The sequence below is a fragment of the Hevea brasiliensis genome, chromosome 9 (assembly GCF_030052815.1).
Source record: "Hevea brasiliensis isolate MT/VB/25A 57/8 chromosome 9, ASM3005281v1, whole genome shotgun sequence".
Taxonomy (NCBI): Eukaryota; Viridiplantae; Streptophyta; class Magnoliopsida; order Malpighiales; family Euphorbiaceae; genus Hevea; species Hevea brasiliensis.
Genome location: NC_079501.1, coordinates 31,509,169 through 31,532,811, shown reverse-complemented (window position 1 = coordinate 31,532,811; position 23,643 = coordinate 31,509,169). Strand labels below are relative to the sequence as shown.

The window sequence follows — 23,643 nt, the reverse complement described above, 5'->3', positions numbered from 1 at the left end:
CGAATTGCTACTCACATTCAATCTTACACAACAATTATGGATTATGAAGATGAACTACCAATTAATCACATCAAATAATTAACTAATAGGCCTTTTTAGTAAATCATTCAATAGATAAAAAAAATAAAATTAGGAAACAATAGATATTCAAAAAGGCATAATTTAAATTAAGAATTTGGTCTCACAAATCATGTATAAGAACTAAAATCCCTTGAACTGAATTTAGAAACTTAGCCGCTCATTTCCATGGCTTACAAAAGAAAAATAAAATGGAGAAATCTAAAACTATTGACGTGAATGGAGAATGAAGGTGTAATGAAGGTGTCGAAGGTCTGAATGAATGTGTTCGTTGCTGCCAAAGATGAGCTTTATAATCAAAAACCTAATCCACAGATAAGAGCCAAAATTGAAAAATTTTTGAATTTCAAAAAGACAGATTCTCTGCTCTGCAATCACAGTCAATTTTCAGCCACTTCCCTTGAGATTTTGTCTCTGACTTCTTCAGGAAAGTTGTAGCCCTACTTCTTAGCTTTCCAACGAGTACTCATTTGCTCAAATCGGAGGTTTACAGCCCAAGTTATGGGCTAAAAACTGAAACTAGTTCTGATAGAGTATCTAGCCCAAAATGACGACTTTGCTGTTATTTTTGACAATTGAAATTGCCTTATCTCGCTTCCAGCCTTCACAACAATTGTAGAGGCGACCTCTGAGGTTCAAATGGGCCTAAGTTTGCTTCAATTGGACATCCAGAGCTTCAGATATGAATTAAACACCAAACATGGTCTCATAGGTCTATACTAAAAATTTGTTCTGGCTTCAAGGCTAATTTTGATTGTCTTCGAGGCTGAACTGGGCTTTGGTCCCTATTAGATGTTTGTAGTGCTCTATCTTAGCTTTTCAACTGATCAAACGACACTCAATTTGAAAACCTAAAACTTAAGTTTTACCTGAAAAACCAAACGAAGGTCAAGGTAAAAAGATGTTGGAAATTCCCCAATTTAATGCCATTATTCCAAAAACTCATTAAGATCATGCCTAATTGATACGAAATGTCTAACCAACTTAATTAAACATAAAAAAAAAACTAGAAATACTAAACATGATGGGGGTAAAATTAATAAATTATGCACTTATCAAATTTCCCCACACTTATTCCATGTTTGTCCTCAAGTATAACTTAAACTCTCAATTAACTCCACTTAGAAGCTCACTTAACTTTACCCTATCACAACATTCTCTAACAAAAGATTAAAAGTTTGAAAAAAGAGGCAAGTAAGGTAATAACTATCACAACAAATTCCATCAACACCATACCAATATATTAACAATTCTCCAACACAAAACAAAAGGTTTGAAATCAATTAAGTTCACACAATTAAAGTTCCATAAAATTTTAAATAATACACACCAAAACACAAGGCTAATTTATCAAGGCACAACAATTATAGCTCTTTGCAAATCTTAAAGAAGATAGAAATGGCTTTTTTTTTTTAATTTGAAATTGGTACTTCTCTCTCGTCACAGTTACTTTTTTTTTTTAACTGTCACCTTCAGAAAAGTACCTTGCTCATATCCTAGCTAGCTTTTGGCCTGAGAATCAACATGGGGTTCATGATGACCCCTGGTTACTTTGGTTAACTAAAATAATGGAGCAATTTTCAAGTTCAACCTTTTACTTCCCCCAATTTATGCATCTACATATTATAAAGTACCCTGATAGATTAAATAAATTTCTGAAATATGCACGACACTAGTTTAAAGCACACATAACTAATCATTTCACTATTAAATCAAGCCTAAATAATTTATGCAGGAAAAAATTTGCTCTATGGTATGGAGAAGAGGGAAAATCCATCATTAAAGTTACTATTACCTTGCCTAAAATCTAAAAAATTCAACCTAAAATAGAAAAGTCATTTCAAGGACAAAGCACTTCTCTCTGATAGTTAATATAAAATCATGAATCAAGCTTATGAAAATGAATTTTTTATTTTTTTATATATGTTAATTAAAAAAAACAAAATTGTAGTAACAAATTTCAAACTCCTCCCCCACACTTACTCCTCACATTGTCCCCAATGTAAAACAAATGGAAACAACATAAAATAAAGTCAAAGGAAAAGAGGAGAACAAATGTGATCATAGCTACCAGCCACCCATGGGTTGCCTCCCAAGAAGCGCTTTTATTTATTGTCGTTAGCTCGACATGGCAAAGCTCCTTAATCCAAATAAATTGGGTTACTCAATTTGAGCTCCTCCACTGAATGCTCCTAAAACCCCTCATAAAATGGCTTAAGTCTATAACCGTTGACCTTGAACACTTTGTTAGTTCCTAAACTTTGAATTTGAACTGCACCATAAGGAAACACATTAGTAACAACAAAGGGTCCAATCCAATGAGAATGCAACTTACCAGGAATCAACTTTAATTTGGAATTATACAATAAAACTTTTTGCCTAGCCAAAAACTACTTCCCTAGAATTAGTTTGTCATGAAATGCCTTGGTTTTTTCTTTATAGATCCTAGAATTCTCATAAGCCTCAAGTCGAATTTCCTCTAATTCATGCAATTGTAATTTTCTTTCCACACCAGCAGTGTCCAAATCCAAATTAAAATGTCTAATAGCCTAATAAACCTTACGTTCTAACTCCACAGGAAGGTGACATAACTTATGAAATACCAATCTATAGGGGGACATACCTATATGCCCACAAAGAATCATTTAATCTAAGGCTCCAATCCTTCCTATTCGGCTTCACTGTCTTCTCTAGAATGGACTTTACCTCTCTGTTAGGCACCTCAACCTGCCCACTTGTTTGAGGATGATAAGCTATAGATACTTTATGGAAAACACCATATCTCCTCAACAATGCCTCAACAGTTCTATTACAAAAATGTGTGCCCGATCACTGATCAAGGCTCTAGGAACTCCAAACCTGCTAAAAATGTTTGACTTGATAAAACATACAACAACTTTAAAATCATCAATTCTGGTGGCTCTGGCTTCCACCCATTTCGAAACATAATCAACAGAAAGTAATATATAACAAAGCCAAAAGAAGAAGGAAATAGACCCATAAAATCAATAACCAACATATAAAAAATCTCACAAACAAGTATTGGATTCTGAATCATCTCAATCCTACGATATATACTTCCTGTTCTTTGACATTGCTCACAATTCTTGCAAAAAATATAAGCATCACGAAATATGGTGGGCCAATAGAAACCACAGTCCAATATCTTCCTACCCGTTTTCTTAGGTCCAAAATGACCTCCACAAGCATAGGCATGACAAAAAGAAAAATAGATTGAATCTCATTATCAGGAACACATCTCCTAATAATTTGATCTAAACAAAATTTCCACAAATGTGGGTCATCCCACACATAATACTTAGCCTCACTTTTCAATTTCTCTTTCTTGGCTCTACTTAAATTAAAAGGCACAATCTTAGTAACCAAATAACTCACCAAATCAGCATACCAAGGGATCATACCTTGCAATTTAAATAACTGCTCATCAGGAAAAAGTTCTCGTAAAGGAATTGGCTCTTCTTGTGTCACTAACCTACTCAAATGATCTGCTACCAGGTTCTCAGCTCCTTTTTTATCTTTGATTTTAATGATCAAATTCTTGCAGCAGAAGGATCCATCTAATCAATATTGGTTTTGCTTCCTTCTTTGCCAAGAGATACTTCAACGCTACATGATTAGAAAAGACAATTACTTTAGAACCAAGCAAATATGACCGAAATTTATCTAAAGTAAAAACTATAGCCAAAAACTCTTTTTCGATTGTAGAATAATTGCGCTGAGCTGAATTGAGTGTTCTGGATGCATAATAAATCACATGAAAGAGCTTCCCAACATGCTGTCCTAAAACTACTCCCATTGCATAATTACTCGCATGACATATAATTTCAAATGGCATAGTTCAATCAGGAGCCTAAATAATAGGGGGTGATGTCAATGCAGATTTCAACTTGTTAAAAGCCTCCTTGCACTCTTCACTAAACACAATAGAAACATCTTTTTGTAAGAGTCTAGACAAAGGCAATGCTATCTTAGAGAAGTCCTTAATGAACCTGCGATAGAAACCTGCATGAACAAGAAAAGAGTGTACTTCCGTCACAGTTATGGGGTAGGGTAAGTTCATAATTAAATCAATTTTAGACTTATCCACCTCAATACCCCTACTAGAAACAACATGACTCAAAAAAATCCCCTGTTCCACCATAAAATGACACTTCTTGTAATTCAAAACAAGAATTTTCTCAATACATCGCTCAAGAACATAAGTCAAATGATGTAAACATGCATCAAATGAATCACCATACAAAGTAAAATTATCCATGAACATCTCAATACAATTATCAATGTAATCTGAAAATTTGCTCATCATGCATCTCTGAAACGTGACAGGTGCATTATAAAGCCCAAAGGGCATCTTCTAAAAGCAAAAGTTCCAAAAGGACAAGTAAAGGTAGTCTTCTCTTGATCCTCTAGTGTAATCACAATTTGATTATATCTAGAAAAACCATTAAGAAAGCAGAAATAAGACTTACCTGCTAATCGTTCAAGCATATGATCAATGAATGGCAATGGGAAGTGATCCTTCCTTATTGTCAAATTCAGCTTGCGGTAGTCTATGCACATTCGCCATCCACTCTGAATCCTTGTTCGAACAAGCTCATTATCTTGATTTGCTACCATAGTGACTCCTGATTTTTTTGGCACTACTTGGACTGGACTTACCCATTTACTTTCTAAAATTGGGTAAATAACCCCTGCTTCCAGTAACTTCAAAATCTCCTTCTTCACAACCTCCATCATCTATGGGTTCAACCTCCTTTGAACTTCTCTACTTGGTTTAGCATCATCCTCCAGTAAAATCCTGTGCATGCACATTAATGGACTTATGCCTTTGATGTCAGCTATTGTCCATCCAATTGCTTCCTTGTGCCCCCTCAAAACCTTAGTCAATCTTTCTTCTTGAATTTTTTTCAAATTACTTGAGATGATAACTGTAAGTGTCTCATTGTCTCCTAAGTAAACATACTTCTAATGCTCAGGTAAAGGTTTGAGATCAAGAACTGGTGCCTACACAATAGAAGGTAATAATTTTATGTGAGATACTGGTAAATCAATCTTTGATACTCCATACCTTTTTAGAACAGGAGGTAAAAACTGCAATGCCATTACTGCATCTTGAACCTTTACACTTAATGGCGATACTAACTTCCTAAATTCCTTTACTAATCACCATTTCTAACTCATCCTCCATGCTTAACTCAAAAACATCCTACACAAATGTATCAACAACATTAATAGAAAAGATAGAAGGATCATCAGTAGGATACTTCATAGCATCAAAGATATTAAATTTGACAATCTCTCCATTAAACTCCATAATTAAGGTACCATCATTCACATCAATTTTTGTCCTGGCAGTTTTTAGGAAAGGTCTTCTGAACAAAATCAAAGCTGAGTTTGATGTGAGAACACTATCCTCCATATCCAAAATGTAAAAATCTATAGGAAAAATCAATTCTCCAACCTGCACCAACACATCCTCAACTACTCCTAATGGGTAGGCATTAGAACGATCAGCTAACTGAACAATAATACTGATTTCTTTCAAAGGACCCAAATTCAAAGTCTGGAAAACTGAATATGACATGACATTAATAGATGCTCCTAAATCTACCATTGCACGTTCAAATTTAAAATCACCTATTTTGCAGGAAATAGAAAACGAACCTGGATCTTTACACTTAGGGGGTAATTTCCACTGAATTGATGCTGACACATTTTACGCAACACTGATCATCTCATTATTCCTCAACTTACGCCTTGTAGTGCATAATTCCTTAAGGAATTTAGCATACCTGAGGACTTGTTTGATCGCATCAATTAAAGGTATATTAACCTCTACCTTTATGAAAGTCTCTAAAATTTCTTTCTCTTGTTCTTCTTTCTTAGTCTTAGCCAACCTACAGGGGAATGGAGGAAGAATAGAATTATTAACCTTATTCAGTCTAGGTTCAGTATTTACCTCAACTTAAGGAACCAGACTCTTTTGCTCCTTGCTTCTTCTTTTTCATTGACTCATGTGGAGTCTGGTTATCAACTTCTTTCCCACTCCACAACACTATAGCACTTGCATTTTCTTTGGGATTCATAATTGTTTGTGATGGAAGTTTTCTAGAACCTTAAGCTTCAAGCTTACTCACAGATGAAGCTAATTGACCAATCTACCTCTTTATGTTTTGAATGCAATTTCTGATCTCTTGTTGAAACTGTTGTGTATTGCTAGCCAAAGCCTTAACAATTTCATTGAGTGACATACCTTGATTTGAGGGAGGTGGAGGTGGTTGATTCACTTGTGGTCTCTGCTACTGGTATCGATTTTGTACTAATTGATTCCCATAACTCAAATTGGGATGATCTCACAATCCTGGATTACAAGTATTAGAAAAGGGATCATACCTATGTTGTGGATGTCCATAATTTCCTACTGCATTAGCAAGTTAGATTGATTCATCCTCTTGTAATGCAGGACACATGTCAGTAGCATGATCCAAACCCGAACAAATTCCACATACCTTAACAGTTTGCATGTTCCCTACAGCCAATTGCCTCACCAAAGAAGTTAAATCAGAAATCTATTTCTCAAGGTCAGATGTACTTACCTCATTAACCTTCTTAGGTGTGTGATCCATTCTCATTCCAAACTACTGAGAGTTTGCTGCCATGTTAGCAATTAGCCTCCTTGCTTCATTTGGTGTCTTGTCAACCAAAGCTCCTCCACTAGCAGCATCTATCATACTGCAGTCCATTGGTAGAAGTCCCTCATAGAAATACTGAATCAAAAACTGCTCACTTATTTGATGATGGGGACAACTTGCACACAGCTTCTTAAATTGCTCCCAATACTCATATAAACTCTCTCCATTGTATTGCCAGATGCCACAAATTTCTTTTCTTATGTTAGCAGCACGGGAAGCAGGAAAATACTTCTCCAAGAATATTCGCTTCATTTCATTCCATGAGTTGATAGATCCAGAAGGAAGGTAATACAACCAATCCTTAGTTGTGCCTTCTAGTGAGAAAGGGAAAGCTTGAAGCTTAATCTGGTCCTCTGAAATTCCTTGAGGTTTCATGCTGGAGCACACAACATGAAATTCCTTTAAATGCTTGTGTGGATCCTCACCTGAAAGACCATGAAACTTAGGCAACAAATGGATTAGTCCAAACTTTAACTCAAAAGCAACATTTAAAGCAGGGAATTGAATACACAAAGGCTGTTGGTTTAGATCAGGAGCAGCCAACTCTTTCAAAGTCCTAGCAGCCATGGTTTCATTTTTGGAATCTGAATTTGAACTTAATTCCCTTGGAGATTGGATTCCTTTAGATGTACTCGGAATCTACTTAGCTTGCTTAGCCAATTTTCTCAACTTTTTAGCTATTTTTTCTACTTCTGGATCAAAGAGCAACTCACCAGATTGAGAAGTTCTTGTCATAAACAAAAAAAAAAATCAAACTAAAAACAGAAAAATGCCTCAAAACCTTAGAAAATGATGGAATTTAGCCCCAAGAGGGTGGAGCCAAGGAATCCCATGGATTGATTAGTCTTGTTCAGAACATCATTTCCTTCAAATAAGTATAGAGCGCCCTCTTAATTCAACCAAAATTCTGTCGATAAATAGTAACACTATAAATTTCATCAAAAATATGAAAATAGCAACACTTCACACAAACAGAGTTAATAACAAAATATTCTAACACTAAAAACACGAAATCCAATAAACCTTCAGTCCTCGGTAACGATGCCAAAATTTTTTATGGTTGCCGATTCCATCAAAAATTAACTGAAATTACCAGTAATGAAATATTTTCTAAATGAATGCAATAAGTGGTAATCCAGGTCGAACCCTAGAGACTGAGTTACTAAATTTCGTGCACGTGTGTAACCGAAAAAGAACAAAGGTGGGGGGGGGGGGGGGGAGGGGATTTTGTAACACTAAATCAGAAAAAATCAAGTTCAGAAATTAAAGAACTAAATTTAGATATCAAATTCTTAATTTAAACAAACTTCAGTCTAAGGTAATTCACATTCCAATGCATGACTCGATCATAGACAAAAGAAATATAATTATCTCTTATTGAATACTTAACGTAGATTTATCAAACAACGAGGTAAAACCCCTAACTTTCCTATACTCATCAATTTGAGCCCAGCACTCTTATTGACTCTAATTATTAACTGAATTGGTATTAAGTAATCATTATCAATTTAATAACTGCTTTAAGAATAGGAAGTAGTTGAGCTGAACAACGATTTATAAAGCATAAATCATTTAATTCACCCTATTGTTTCCTTAGGTTATTATCGAAAACTTGGATCATAATCAATAAAACCTAATTGCTACTCACATTCAATCTTACACAATAATTACAGATTATGAAGATGAACTAGCAATTAATCACATCAAACAACTAACTAATAGGCCTTTTTAGCAAATCATTCAATAGATTAAAAACAATGAAATAGAAAAACAATAGATATTCAAAAAGGCATAATTTAAATTAAGAACTTGGTCTCACAAATCATGCATAAGAACTAGAATCCCTTGAACTGAATTTAGAAACTTAGCCACTCATGTTCATGGCTTACAAAAGAAAAATAAAATGGAGAAATCTAAAACTATCGACATGAATGGAGAATGAAGGTGTAATAAAGGTGTCGAAGGTCTGAATGAATGTGTTCACTGCTACCAAAGATGAGCTTTATAATCAAAAACCCAATCCACAGATAAGAACCAAACTTGGAAAATTTTTGAATTTTAAAAAGATAGATTCTCTGCTCTACAATCATGGCCAATTTTCAGCCACTTCCCTTGAGATTCTGTCTTTGACTTCTTCAGAAAAGTTATAGCCCTACTTTTTAGCTTTCTAATGAGTACTCATTTGCCCAAATCGAATGTCTACAACCCAAGTTATGGGCTAAAAACTGAAACTGGTTCTGACCGAGTATCCAGTCTAAAATGACGAATTTGCTGTTATTTTTTATAATTAAAATGATCTTATCTCGCTTCTAGCCCTTCACAACAATTGTAGAGGCTGCCTTTGAGGTTCAAATGGGCTTGAATTTGCTTCGATTGGACATCTAGAGCTCCACATATGAATTAAAAACCAAACATGGTTTCACAGGTCCATGCTAAAAATATGTTCTGGCTTCAGGGCTAATTTTGATTGTCTTTGAGGCTGAACTGGGCTTTGGTCCCTCTTAGATATTTGTAGTGTTCTATCTTAGCTTTCCAACGGATCAAACGACACTCAATTAGAAAACCTAAAACTTAAGTTTCACCTGAAAAACCAAACAAAGGTTAAGGTAAAAAGATGTTGGAAATTCCCCAATTTAATGCCATTATTCCAAAAACTCATTAATATCATGCCTAATTGATGGGTGTCGAATCCACCAGAAATTAAATTAATTGAAATTACCAGTTGTGAAATATTTTCTGTAATAAGCGGTAAGTCCAGGTCGAACTCTAGAGAATGAATTATTAAATTTCGTGCGCTTGTGTAATGGAGAAAGAAACAAAGGTTGGGGGGGGGGGTGTAATTCGCAATCCAAAGAAGAAATCAAAAATTAAGATCTAAAATTAAATAAGAAATTTTCAAATTAAACAAACTTCAGTTCAAGGTAATTCTCATTCTAATGCATTAATTCTATCATAGACAAAAGAAATACAATTATATCTTATTGAATACTTAACGTAGATTTACCAAACAGCGAGATAAACCCCTGACTTTCCTATACTCATCAATTCGAGCCCAGCACTCTTGTTGACTCTAATTATTAACTAAGTTGGTATTAAGCAATCCTCATCAAATTAATAACTGCTTTAAGAAAAAGAAGTAGTTAAGCTGAACAACAATTTATGAAGCATAAATCATTTAATCCACCCTATTGTTTCCTTAGGTTATTATCAAAAACTTGGATCATAATCAATAAAACCTAATTGCTACTCATATTCAATCTTACACAATAATTACAGATTATGAAGATGAACTAGCAATTGATCAAATCAAACAATTAACTAATAGGCCTTTTTAGCAAATCATTCAACAGATCAAAAATAATTAAATCATAAAACAATAGATATTTAAAAATATATAAATTAAATTAAGAACTTGTTCTCACAAATCATACATAAGAACTTAAATCGCTTGAACTGAATTAAAAACTTAGCCACTCATGTTCATGGCTTATAGACAAATAAAGAAAAATAAAGAAGAAATCTAAAAAGAGAATGGAGAATAAAAGCCTTCAAATGGAGAACGAAGGTCTAAATTGGGATGCTCTTAGCTACTGCCCAAAGATGTATTTACACTAAAAAAAACCTAATCCCAAAGATAGGAACCAAACCAAACTAGGAAAAGTTTTGAAATTCAAGATGCAGATTTTTAGCCTGCATTCATGTTTCTGGAATCAAGGCAGATTTTCAGCAACTTTCTTTTTGAATCTGCCTCTGCCCTCTTCAGGAAAGTTGTAACCCTATTTCTTAACTTTCCAACTAGTACTCATGGACCAAAATCCGAGGTCTACAGCTCAAGTTATAGCCCACAAACCGGGACTAGTTTAGTCAAATGGTCCAGCCCATTATGATGACTTCATTGCCATTTTTTATAATTAAAATGGCCTCATATCTCGTCCAGCCCTTCATAGAAGTTGTAGAGGTGGCTCTTAAGGTTCAATTGGGCTTGTCCTTGCTTCATTTGGACGTTTGAAACTCCAAATACAAAATAAATACTGAAACTGGTCGTGACCCATCGAGTCTGGGCTTTTGCAATAAATCCATAGCTCATTTTGTTAACCTTGGAGACTTATTTGGGCTTTGGTCCCTCTTTATCATTTGAAGTGCTCTATCTTAACTTTTCAATGAATTAAACAGCACTCAATTTGGAGACCCACAACTTTAGAAACTCCTGAAAAATACAGCAAATGTCAAATGCTGAAAATTTCTCCATTTCACACAATTATTCCACAACTATCTAAAAATATATCTAAATGATAAATATATTTTAACCAACTGAATTAAACATAAAAACACACTAAAAACACTAAATGTGATGGGAGTAAAATTAATAAATTATGCACTTATCAAATTCCCCCACACTTATTCTATGCTTGTCCTCAAGCATGACTTAAACTCTCAATCAACTCCACTTAGAAGTTCCTTAACTTCACCCTATAACAACATTCTCTAACAAAAGATTAAAAGTTTGAAAGAAGTGGCAAGTAAGGTAATAACCATCACAATAAATTCCATCAACACCATACAATATATCAATAATTTTCTAACACAAAATAAAAGGCTTGAAATCAATTAAGCTCACACAATTAAAGTTCCATAAAATTTAAGTCAATACACAAGGCTAATTTATCAAGGCATAACAATTATAGCTCTTTTCAAATCTTAGGGGAGATAGAAATGTCCTTTTTTTATTTTATCTTATTTGAAATTGGTACTTCTCTCTTGTCACAGTTATCACTTTTTTTTTTTTATTTCAACTGTCACCTTCAGAAAAGTACCTTGCTCATATCCTAGCTAGCTTTTGGCCTGAGAATCGATATGGGGTTCATGAAGACCCTTGGTTAGTTTGCTTAACTAAAATAGCAAAGCAATTTTCAAGTTCAACCTTTTATTTCCCCCAATTAATGTATCTACATATTATAAAGTGCCCTGATAGATTAAACAAAGTTTTAAAATATGCATGACACTAGTTTAAAGCACACATAACTAATTATTTCACCATTAAATCAAACCTAAATGATTTATGCAGGAAAAAATTGCTCTATGGTATGGAGAAGAGGGAAAATCCATCATTAAAGTTACTATTACATTACCTAAAATCTCAAAAATTCAATCTAAAATAGAGAAGTCATTTCAAGGACAAAGCACTTCGCTCCGAGAGTTAATATAGAATCATGAATCAAGCTTATGAGAATAAAATTTATTTATTTATTTATTTATTTATTTATTATTATTATTATTATTATTATTATTATTATTATTATTATTATTATTATTAAGAATTAAAAAAAAAATTGCAGCAACAAATTTCTCCTCCCTTACACTTAAAACTTACATTGTCCCCAATATAAAGCCTAAATGCAAAAGAAAAGAAAAAATGCTAGAAAATAAAATAAAATAAGGAAAAGAAAACAAATATAATTGTGGCTAACAAGCCACCTATAGGTTGCCTCCCAAGAAACCCCTTTGTTTAACATCGTTAGCTTGACATGGCAAAGCTCCTTAATCCACTGAATTCTCCTGAAACCCCTCATAAAATGGCTTGAGTTCTTGACCGTTGGCCTTGAACACTTTGTTAGTTCCTAAACTTTCAATTTCAACTGCACCATAAGGAAATACATTAGTAATAACAAAGGGTCCAATCCAACGAGAACACAACTTACTAATCATCAGCTTCAATATGGAATTATACAATAAAACTTTTTGCCCAATCACAAACTGCTTCCTTAGTTTATCATGGAATGCCTTTGTCTTTTCTTTATAGATCCTAGAATTCTCATAAGCCTTAAGGCGAATTTCCTCTAATTCATGCAATTGTGATTTTCTTTCTAACTCATCCTCAAAAACATCCTTCACAAATGTATCAACAACACTAATAGAAAAGACAGAATGATCATCAGTAGGATACTTAATGGCATCAAAGATATTAAATTTGACAGTCTCTCCATCAAACTCCATAGTTAAGGTACCCTCATCCACATTAATTTTTGTCTTGGCAGTTTTTAGGAAAGGTCTTCCAAACAAAATCAAAGCTGAATTTTATGAGAGAGCACTATCATCCTCCATATCCAGAATGTAAAAATCTGCAGGAAAAATCAATCCTCTAACCTACACCAACACATCCTCAACTACTCCCAATAGGTAAGCATTATAATGATCAGCTAACTGAATAATGACACTGGTTTCTTTCAAAGGACCCAAATTTAAGGTTTGAAAAACTGAATTTGACATAACATTAATAGATGCTCCTAAATCTGCCATTGCATGTTCAAATCTAGAATCACTTATTTTGTAGGGAATAGAAAACGAACCTGGATCCTTACACTTAGGGGATAATTTTCGTTGAATTAATGCTGACACATTTTCCCCCACACTGATCTTCTTATTATTCCTTAACTTGCGCTTTTAGTGCATAATTCCTTAAGGAATTTAGCATACCTGGGGATTTGTTTGATCACATCAAGTAAAGGTATATTCACCTCTACCTTCCTGAAAGTCTCCAAAATTTCTTTCTCTTGTTCTTCTTTCTTCGCCAACCTGCAGGGGAATGGAGGAAGAACAGAATTATTGACCTTATTCAGTTTAGGTTTAGTATTTATCTCAACTTCAGGAACTTCAGACTCTTTTTCTCCTTACTTCTTCTTTTTAGTTAACTCATGTGGAGTTTGGTTGTCAACTTCTTTCCCACTTTGCAACAATATCGCACTTGCATTTTCTCTAGGATTTATGACTATTTGTGATGGGAGCTTTCCAGAACCTTGAGAGATGAGGCTAATTGACCAATCTGCCTCTCTATGTTTTGAATGCTATTTCTGGTCTCCTGTTGAAACTGTTGGGTATTGTTAGCCAAAGCCTTAACAATTTCATCAAGTGACATACCTTGATTTGAGGGAGGCGGAGGTGGTTGATTCACTTGTCTCTGCTGATGGTATCGGTTTTGCACCAGTTGATTCCCATAACTCAGATTGGGATGATCTCGTCATCCTGGATTATAAGTATTAGAAAAGGGATCATACCTGTGCTATGGCTATCCATAATTTTCTATTACATTAACATGTTGCATTGATTCATCCTCTTGTAATGCAGGACACATGTCAGTAGCATGACCCAAACCCGAACAAATCCCACATACCTTAATAGTTTGCATTTTCCCTGCAGCCAACTACCTCACCAAAGAAGTTGAATCAGAAATCTATTTCTCAAGGTTAGATGTACTTACCTCATTAACCTTCTTAGGTGCGTGATCCATTCTCATTCCAAACTGCTAAGAGTTTGCTGCCATGTTAGCAATCAGCCTCCTTGCCTCTTCTGGTGTCTTGTCAACCAAAGCTCCTCCACTAGCAGCATCTATCATACTGCGGTCCATTGGTAGAAGTCTCTCATAGAAATACTGAATCAAAAGCTACTCACTGATTTGATGATGAGGACAGCTTGCACACAGCTTCTTAAATCTCTCCCAATACTCATACAAGCTCTCTCCATTGTATTGCCGGATGCCACAAATTTCTTTTCTTATGTTGGCAGCACGGGAAGTAGGAAAATATTCTCCAGAAATATCTGCTTCATCCCATTCCCTAAGTTGACAGATCCATAAGGAAGGTAATATGACCAATCCTTAGCTGTGCCCTTCAGTGAGAAGGGAAAAGCTCGAAGCTTGATCTGAACCTCTGAAACTCCTTGAGGTTTCATGCTAGAACACACAACATGAAATTTCTTTAGATGCTTATGTGGATCCTCACCTACAAGACCATGAAACTTAAGCAACAAATGGATTAGTCCAGATTTCAATTCAAAAGCAACATTTAAAGCAGGGTATTGGATACACAAAGGCTGTTGGTTTAGATTAGGAGCAACCAACTCTTTCAAGGTTCTAGCAGCCATGGTTTCATTTTCGGAATTTGATTCTGACTCCGAATCTGAACTTAATTCCTTTGGAGATTGGACTTCTTCAAATATACTCGGAACCTGCCTAGCTTGCTTAGCCAATTTTCTCAAACGTTTAGCTGTTTTTTCTATTTCTGGATCAAAGATCAACTCACCAGATTGAGAAATTCTTGTCATAAACAAAAAAGATCAAAGTAAAAACAGAAAAATGCCTTAAAACACTAGAAAACAATCGAATTTGGCCTCAAGAGGGTGGGGTCCAAGAATCCTATGGATTAATTAGTCTTAATCAGAGGGTCGTTTCCTTTAAAATAGGTATGGGCTGCCCTCCAAATTTAACTAAAATCCTTAATGAACAGTAACAATGAATAGTAACACCGTAATTATTATATTTTTTCTTTTTTCTTTTCCAAAAACCTGAAAATAACAACAACTCAAAAACAAAATTAATAATAGAATATCTAACACCAAAAACATGAAATCAAATAAACTTCAGTCCCAGGCAACGGTGCCAAAATTCTTGATGAGTGTCAAATCCACCAGAAATTAAATTAACTGAAATTACCAGTTGTGAAATATTTGTTGCAATACGCGATAAGTCCAGGTCTAACCCTAGAGACTGAATTATTATATTCCGTGCACTTATGTAATGGAAAAAGAAACAAAGGTTGGGGGGGGGTGTAATTCGCAATCCAAAGAAGAAATCAAAAATTAAGATCTAAAATTAAATAAGAAATTCTCAAATTAAACAAACTTCAGTCCAAGATAATTCTCATTCTAATGCATTGATTTGATCATAGACAAAAGAAATACAATTATATCTTATTGAATACTTAACGTAGATTTAACAAATAACGAGGTAAACCCCTGACTTCCTATATTCATCAATTTGAGCCTAGCACTCTTATTGACTCTAATTATTAACTGAGTTGGTATTAAGCAATCCTCATCAAATTAATAACTGTTTTAAGAAAAAAAGTAGTTAAGCTGAACAACAATTTATAAAGCATAAATCATTTAATCCACCCTATTGTTTTCTTAGGTTATTATAAAAAACTTGGATCATAATCAATAAAACCTAATTGCTACTCATGTTTAATATTACACAACAATTACATATTATGAAGATGAACTAGCAATTGATCAAATCAAACAATTAACTAATAGGCCTTTTTAGCAAATCATTCAACAGATCAAAAATAATTAAATCAGAAAATAATAGATATTCAAAAAGACATAAATTAAATTAAGAACCTAGTCTCACAAATCATACATAAGAACTTGAATCCCTTGAACTGAATTAAAAACTTAGCCACTCATGTTCATGGCTTACAGAAAAATAAAGAAGAAATCTAAAAAGAGAATGGAGAATGAAAGCCTTCGAATGGAGAATGAAAGCCTTCAAATGGAGAACGAAGGTCTGAATTAGGATGCTCTTAGCTGCTGCCCAAAGATGTATTTATACTAAAAAAAACCTAATCCCAAAGATAGGAACCAAACTAAACTAGGAAAGGTTTTGAAATTCATGATGCAGATTTTCAGCCTGCATTCACATTTTTGAAATCAGGGCAGATTTTCAGTAACTTTCTTTTCGAATCTGCCTCTACCCTCTGTACAAAAGTTGTAGCCCTATTTCTTAGCTTTCCAACGGGTACCCATTGACCCAAATCTGAGGTCTATAGCCCAAGTTATAGCCCAAAGACCAGGACTGGTTCAGTCAGATGGTCCAACCCATTATGATGACTTCATTGCCGTTTTTGACAATTAAAATGGCCTTATCTCTCATTTAGCCCTTCATAGAAGTTGTAGAGGTGGCTCTTAAGGTTCAATTGGGCTTGGCCTTGCTTCATTTGGAAGCCTGAAACTCCAGATACAAAATAAATACTAAAACTGGTCATGACCCATTGAATCTGGGCTTTTACAATAGATCCATAGCTCATTTTGTCAACCTTGGAGACTGATTTGGGCTTTGGTCCCTCTTTATCATTTGAAGTGCTCTATCTTAACTTTTCAATGGATTAAACAACACTCAATTTGGAGACCTGCAACTTTAGAAACACCTGAAAAATACAGCAAATGTCAAATGCTGAAAATTTCTCCATTTAACACAATTATTCCACAACTATCTAAAAATATGCCTAAATGATAAATATATTTTAACCAACTAAATTAAATATAAAAATACACTAAAAACACTAAATGTGATGGGAGTAAAATTAATAAATTATGCACTTATCACTAATTGATAAGAAATGCCTAATCAACTAAATTAAACATAAAAAAAAATACTAGAAATACTAAACGTGATGAGAGTAAAATTAATAAATTATGCACTTATCAGCGTCTTATAGTTAAATACTACATAATTAATAGATAGTTAAAATATATATTATATGATATACTTATGCTATTATATTATATAATATGCTTAATCCTAAATTATATATGCAATTTATAATTAAAGATAATATATATTTAGAAATAATTAAAAAATATATTATATAATATATTATATATTAATAACTCAATTTAAAACTTATATGCTAATTCAAATATGACTTTTTGAAGGAAATAATTGCATAAAATTATTTTAAGAATCAAACCGAAACCGTACTGAATCAAAGCAGAATTGAAAAACTAATAACCATACCGAATCAAAACCAAAATAATGAAAAAGTGAACTAGAACAATATCGAAATTTCGATTCGATTACGGTTCCTATACAAACCTTGAATCAAACTAAAACCGCACTCCTACATAAATCCATTGTATTTTCAATTCTTCACTAATTCAATGCTCAAATTCCATCAAAAAAATCTTGTGGAAGATAATTATTTGTGAAGTTCATATTTACAAACTTGAAACTTTAGATTGTGATTGTGTAATTTTAATTAATTTTGCTATTTGGATAATGGTTGCATATTTGAATGATCTTTGAATGATATTTTTATATTTGAATGATGCTACCTAATATGTATCTTAAAATTTTAAAAAAGTTAAATGTGAAATGTGTCGTATTATGTGATATTTAAAATGACCAATTTATTTAAATGGATTAAACATATTGTATCATGTATCATTCTTTTCTTGTCCTTTACTCTTGTAATTTTTCTTTAGGTTTTGTCCCTGTGTGGAGATTATTCAGCTAGATGTCTTAGTTTTTTTTTTTTTTTTTTCATTTTTTCATAAAATTTTCCAACTTATAAAAAAACATATTATGTAGCGTCACATAACCATTAATAATCCATTTATTTAAACGTGTTATACAAATAGTATCGTATAATTTGTGTTATAAATATAAATTTATTAGAGTCAAGCATTTTGATATGATTAATTAAATGAGTCAAATTCAAGTTAATTATTTTTATGTTATATGTGTAGGTTGACATATTCCTTCATATTTTCTTAAAATTATTTAATTGTTAAAATAGAAATTTTATTAATATTTAGGATTGGATTTATAACATTAAAGATTTGAGTTAAAATTAAAAGTGTGCTTAAAATTTTTCACAAAAATGAAGTTTAAAATAGAAAAACAACGTCATGTATATTTCATTGTCTGTTAGAGGAAATTTAGATGGATTTATTAGTTATATGCATGTATCACTTTTTTCCATGAATCTGAGCTATAATTTTTTTACGTGTTTGTTAATTTATTTCTTTTAAATACTATTTTGAATGCTAGTATCACATAAATCTCAAAAGTAGTTGCAGATTATGTACAAGAATTAGCCAACACCAGTATGAGACATGCTTACAATACCCTTAATTAGCAACATTTCCTGCATATTAATTGCCCCCTTAATAGTTGGATGGTGGAATCTTTTGAATGTCCCTCATTAAACAAGTTCTTATAAGAAACCAGAACTTGTTCAATTTCTCACTGAAGCTTGTTCAACAGGAGATTCAAAAGGTTACATATCCACATAGTAGAAGAACCTAAATCATCGAGTAGGACATCAAAGATTTTGTACCTGCTAAATATTATGTAATCTCTTGAATCAGATATGTGATTGTTAAATGTTATATTTTATTTTGCAGGTTACTAATTTACCTCCAAACATTCATGATGGTGATTAGGTGTGTAAATAGATTCACTGTCATTAATTAGGAAGATTTGATGCTAATGACAGACATAAAAACCAAACATAGTTGTTTTATGTACCTTATTCACAATTTAATTCTTCTTAAATTATTTTTCATTACTTAAAAATGAACTTAAAAAATATCGGTAATAAATTTTTCAACTAAATTGGACCAATAAGAAAAACTTTGAATTATTAAAATATGGGCTCACTAATTTCTTTATTTAATTAGGTTAATAAAAAAAATCAACCTTGTAAAATTTTGTTAAGATTTTTTTTGAAACAATACGTCAGAGACAGTTAAAAATATTCCTACATTTAAGGTACTCTAAATGAAAAACTAAAATTTTAGATAGGTTGTGGTTCTGTTTGAACCTCCGACTTCAGTGTTAGATGGATTATTGGCTCAACTTAATTAAAAAATTAATCGTCGATATTATTTAAATTTATTTTTAAGTAATAAAAAAGAATTTAAAAAGAATTAAATTGTGAGTGATGTACATAAAATACCTATGTCTAATTGTTATATCTGTTATTAGCCCCATTTATCTAAATTTAATAATCGTCATTAATTGTTATTTTTAATTGGACTAATAAAGCAAAAAAATTTAATAGGCTAATATTTTAGTAATTTAAAAGTTTTATTGGCCCAATTAAAGATAAAAATTAATGAGTCCATATTTTAGGTTTTAAAAGATTGTTTTTAGTGATATAACAAATTTGAAAAATTAGTGGCCCACCTCTTAAAATTTTCTTTTAAGCAATAAAAAATATTTTAAAAAGATTTAATTTGTGAGTTAAATAGATGATTCACTTACGTCTAAATGTTGCATTCGTCTAACACTAAACTTAAAGAGTGAAACAGAGCTACACCCTCTCAAAAATTTTAATTTTTAATTTAGAGTACTTTAAATGTGAGTATGTTCTTAACTGTTTCTTACATTTAGCTTCAAAAAATCTTAACAAAATTTTAAAAGCTTGATTTTTTTTTATTAGCCTAATTAAATAAAACATTTAATTAGTCCATTTTTTATTGACTAAAATTAATTGAAAAATGTGTCACCTATATTTTTTAAATTTATTTTAAGTTATAAAAAAGATTTAAAAAAAATTAAATAGTAAACGAGGTAAATAAAATAATTAGATCTAGTTGTTATATCTATTATTAGCCTATATATTTAAATATTATAATCGTCATTTATTGATTTTTTTATTGCCCCAAAAAAGTAAAAAAATTAAATAACCAACATTCTAGCAGCTTAAAAGATTTTTTATTAGCCAATAAAACAAAAAAAAAATTAATGAGTGTACATTTTAATTTTTAATAGATTAGTTTTTATTGATATAACAAAATTTAAAAATTAGTGGTCTACATTTTTAAAATTTTTCTTTTGATTAATAAAAAATGTATTAAAAAGATTAAATTTTGAGGAAAAAAAAATATATATATATATAGAGAGAGAGAGAGAGAGAGAGGTAAATTAGTATTTTTTTAGAATGAAATATAATATTTAATAATCACTCACATACCTAAACTTGTTAAACTACTTCAATAATATTTCCACCAGTTATAAAATCTTCAATGAATTTGTGATGAATCTATTTAGTCTCTTCTATCATAGATTTACAATTTTGGGTTCTTAGTCAGACTTCAATGCTAGATTCACAATCCAAAGCATTGTTTCCAAACAAAGCAGAGTTTCACAAAAATAATTAACTTAGCTTAATTATCATATAAAATAGAAATAAAATGACATCATAGGATTAGAGGTGCCAAATGGATTTGATCAAATGTGTTAAGGTTCTAGTTATTTTAGATGGTATTTTATTAATTAGAAATAGATTATAAAAATAAAGTATAAATATACAAAAAATAATAATATAGCTGCAAATCCATTTTTATTTAATGGGTATTAGCATCAAAGCGTTGTGTATTGGGTTTGGGCATTGTTTCACTTTACTACTTTATTTTCATTCCTTTCTCACTCATATCCATATAGTGATTATTCAAAAACTTGAATTTTAGAAGAAATTAAGCACAAAAGTTTTCTATTTGAGAGGATGCATCATCCATCTATATCTATATTATTTAATATAGATATAATAATATCAATATCCATCTATATCTATATTAATATCAATATATGATACCCACAAGGCTGAAACACAAAAGATAAGTTACCAAATGAGTGAAAAAATATAGAAAATCCATTGATAACTAGTTGTCATGAGGCATATAATTTATTACAAATTTAATAATTTTATAAATAATTAATATAATTAATTTAATAATATATATGATTTTTCATATTAAATAAAAAAGTTGAATTAAGTGCATTAGAGTCGGTCTTTAAAGCTATAAAATTTCAAATTTTAATTCAAATAAAAATAAAAGAAGGGAGAGGGATATATGGTATATATTAAGATAAAAAGACTTATCAATCATTTTAAAAAATATTAATTTAAAGTTCATATTGTTGTATTTAAACTACAAAAATATTATAATAAAAAACTGAAAAAAACACTATCACTACATTAAAATTATTATGTTGTCTAAAAATTTGGACTAAAGAAGTTCTGTATTTGTCTTTTTATATTTTTAAAAATAAATAATCATTTATCTTATTTAATATTATCTCTAAATATAATTAAAAATAAATATGAAGACAAATATATATTTAGCACTGACTCAACCTTCAAAAACAAATATATTTATCTATATTAGTAACTTATAGAAACAAAAAAAAAAAAAAAAATTGGTCTCCTTTTTCATTTTAACAAATTATACTATTTGCCCATATGTCTATTTTTAAAAACATTAAATTGACTTTAATTATCCATACTAAAATTTCTAAATTTACTTGAAATGTCAAGTAGACTAGCCTTTTATCGAAGAGCCATCACCCCTCAACTACTTGAAAAAACAATGTGGGACATCTCTTTTTTTTTTCACAAATTATTATTTTCTTAATGTATAATTCAGAATTTAAATTTTCAATTATCATACAAATACTTTACTATAATAAAGAATTATTAATTTGTTATCATATATAATCAAATTTTATTATATTAATGATAGAACTTATATATTTTTAAGTACAAATTTTGTAACACCCTGAATTTTTAAATAATTATTTTGTGTAGTCACTTGAGTATTGTTTGGTTTGGTGAGTTGTTGCTATTGTGGGCCTGAGGCCCTGTGTGTTGTGTTTTGTTGAATTTTCATGCAGTGGGTTAGGTCTAGTTACAAGAGAAACTTTGCCAAAATTTCAACAAAACCTTAGGATTTATTTTTGCTTTTGTAGATTAAATTTATTGATTAATTCTGTTAGTTAATCGATAAAGGTCAATGTATATGTATAGGTGAATGGTGCTGACCAGTCTTCTTCCATCCTATTGGACCAGCTACAGTCAGGTCATTCTCTCTATGAGTAGCTGTTAATTTTACTTATAATTTTAATATTATTATATATTCAAGGCATGCTCATACATCACTTATAAATATATGTATATAGTTATTTGTTAGACATGACTTGTATTACATTTGTATTTGATGACATTACTGTGGATGTTGCTTTATGGCAATTTGGAGCTGTGTGTGTGAGTTTGGTGTGCTTGTGGTAAATATATGGATATGGGTAGGATAGGTAAACACAGTCGGAGCTTAAATTGTTGGGACTCGATCCTTATTATAGATAAGTCGGGTTAGACACGGCTCGAATTGATCTCATTAGCCTCTGCATTTGGATATTAAGAGAAAGTTTAGCTTTGAGTTGATCTCGTTGGCAGAGGTTGGAACTAAGAGAGCTGTATAAGGGATCAGCTTCCATATATATATGCACGAGTATAGACCTAACCTATAGGTGTGTGAGTGCTCCAGATTGCCTTTGGTGTGAATATTGTTTGACTTGTTTGAAATATGTGAAGATGTTGCATTTCATTCTTAAAAATGCATTAGACTTAGATAGTTATAAAAATTATATCTAAAATCAATATCTTACTCTATGAATCAAACACTCACTTTTATTCACCGTGTTTTTTTTAAGGTTACACGAGGTTCTCTTTCTTGTATTTAACCTGCTTCCTTCCTCACAAGCATAGTCACACGGGTTATGTAGTGATACACGCTCCGTGTAACTTTCTGCCACTTTGTTTTTCAAGTTTTCTTCAGTCCAGAAAGTTGCACGGGATCCAGGAAGTTAGACGGGGCAGGTTACACGGCTCGTGTAATGCTTCTGGCCCTATATTCTTCACGTTTTGGCCTCCAAATCTCTTCCAAACTCGTCTTTGATTCTAGAACCACATTAAAACACCTAATAAAATATAAAAATCAATGAATTTAGTTGGATTAACATGTTTTCTAAAATAATAATAAAACACATAAAAATAAACATAAAAGGAAACTAAATGCTAACAAAATGCAATGAATATTAACTTTAAATGTCTATATAATTTGACTTAATCAAATACCCCCAAACTCAAACCTTTGCTTATTCTCAAGCAAGACAAAATTTTATAAAAACTCATTGGGGTACTTAGAAACATAACCTAAAACTTAACTTGCACATAATTTGACATTCTTCAACCTTCATACCAATTTCCACTTTCAAGGCATAAGGACCTCAACAGTTGCCTGCTAGAACTTCACCGCCTTTATGGTGTTTCAACTAATTATTCCTCTATACAAGGCCATTAATAAGTCAAAAATAACTTATTTTATCTGGATAGACTTAAAAAATACTTACTCCCCCATGTTGCCTCTATTGAGGATGATTGTGATGAGTTTGATTTAATTCTAAGACCATAGGCATATCTCAATTCCCTATCTACACTAATGTAGCATACAC

The 23,643-nt window shown here is 31.8% G+C and overlaps 2 non-coding genes across 2 annotated transcripts; both read left to right on the top strand.

Moving 5' to 3' along the window:
- The first annotated feature begins 6,888 nt into the window (after nucleotides 1-6,888).
- On the top strand, nucleotides 6,889-6,995 carry LOC131183507 (small nucleolar RNA R71). Its single transcript, XR_009151559.1, has one exon. It is a non-coding gene; the product is annotated as a small nucleolar RNA R71 (small nucleolar RNA).
- Nucleotides 6,996-14,239: 7,244 nt separating this feature from the next.
- Nucleotides 14,240-14,346, top strand: LOC131183524 (small nucleolar RNA R71). Its single transcript, XR_009151574.1, has one exon. It is a non-coding gene; the product is annotated as a small nucleolar RNA R71 (small nucleolar RNA).
- Nucleotides 14,347-23,643: the final 9,297 nt, after the last annotated feature.